The sequence below is a fragment of the Mauremys reevesii genome, linkage group 4 (assembly GCF_016161935.1).
Source record: "Mauremys reevesii isolate NIE-2019 linkage group 4, ASM1616193v1, whole genome shotgun sequence".
Classification (NCBI taxonomy): Eukaryota; Metazoa; Chordata; order Testudines; family Geoemydidae; genus Mauremys; species Mauremys reevesii.
This window is the reverse complement of record NC_052626.1, coordinates 67,411,859-67,413,416: the sequence shown is the minus strand read 5'-3', so window position 1 is coordinate 67,413,416 and position 1,558 is coordinate 67,411,859.

Sequence of the window (1,558 nt, the reverse complement as noted above, 5' to 3'; positions counted from 1 at the left end):
GGGTGTTTCAAAGCAGCTCCTTGTTTCACACAGGTGGGGAAACTCCAGCATCTGCTGCCAGATGTCCTGGAGCGACTCCAGGAGGTAGACAGAGACCTCATCCGCAAGGCCATCGCCTTGCTGAAACACCTCCTCGCCAGCATGGACAGGCAGAGCGCCAGCTGCTGGCTGTGCAAGTGGCTGCGCAACTCCTGCCGTTGTTTCATGATGTAAGGCCTGGCAGCTCACAGGAGATCCCATCAAACTGCAGACATGTGAGTGGGGGCTAGGGTGGGCTAGCAGGGCCTGTGCTATGGTCCTAGCCAGAAAACGGATTGTCATAAATCATGAGCCCATTCCCGCCTTCCTCTCACTCTCCATGAGAGCACATGGCAGAAAGGATGGGAACCCTGGTGTCCTGCAGGCCTACTGACAAGGATGAGGGCAGCCTGGGACGAGGCTCCCTTGGGGAAGGACGTGCATTCCTGAGCCTGCATGCAGCGAGGGGCCTCTGCAGCACAGGGTGCTGCAATGCCTTGCTGGCTTCCAGGGTGACAAGTGATGGTACCTTGGTGAAAAATCTGCCCTCCTTTCCTGGCCAGGAATCCTACAGCTGGCCTGTCAGCTCCATAAGGAAATGGCTCTGTCTGTAGGTTCTACAGCCACCGCCCCTTTCCTCTCCTCTTCGCTCTCATGGCAGGGCAGCGCCAAAGGAGGAAAGTTCTCTCAGATCTTTTGTACCCACAACCAGCCTCTGGCGCATTCACCAGACTGATGTTCAGTCCCACACTGGGTGGCGAGATCCAGCAAGCGGGCAGGAGAAAGGGGCCCATCCATTACTGCCTTCCCGGGGTAATGCCCCAGTGGGGGCTCCTGGAGGGACTCCCCAGCTCTCATAATGGTAAATCCTACCTCAGCCCTCCCGACTTCTGCTGGGACCGTACGCTCTTTATTTAGTAGTGGCACAGGCCACAGCTAAAGCTGTTCCCAGGGTCTCCTGGATCCCCAGCTGGCCAAAGGGACAGGGCAGCCTGGACCAAGGATGCAGGATCTCGCCCTGGGGTGAGCCCTTTGAAACCAAACCCCTCTCAGGCCTGGGGGAGACAGAACCCAGGTTCTTTATGGGGTAGGGGTTATATCCAAATAGTGTTAGCATGAACACAACGCCCCATTGTTGTCAGAAATTGTGTTGTCAGGAGTAGCCAATGTGTGTGGTGCTCTCTGCTTTCTCCTTTGTTGATATCACTCGGCCAAGGCGTCGCGTGTGTTCCTCTGTGTGCTACCCCAGCTCTGCAGATAGCTGACACAGCAGACCCGATTTGGACAACCCCCAATAACCACAGAGTCCAGTAAGATGCAAGCCACGTCGGCTAGGTTTATTGCGACCTGGACACAATTGCCCAGTTTCCCTGCTTAGGTTTCTTAGCCTAATTTAGGGCGCTACTCGACGCAGAAAGTGCCTCTTAGCAAATGGACCCGCTCAGTAGGCGGGACTTTCCACTGCCCCTCGGCCGGACAAAGGCAAGCGCCCAGGGATGCATTCTTATGCACAGACTGACAAGTTACATCACACCTGACC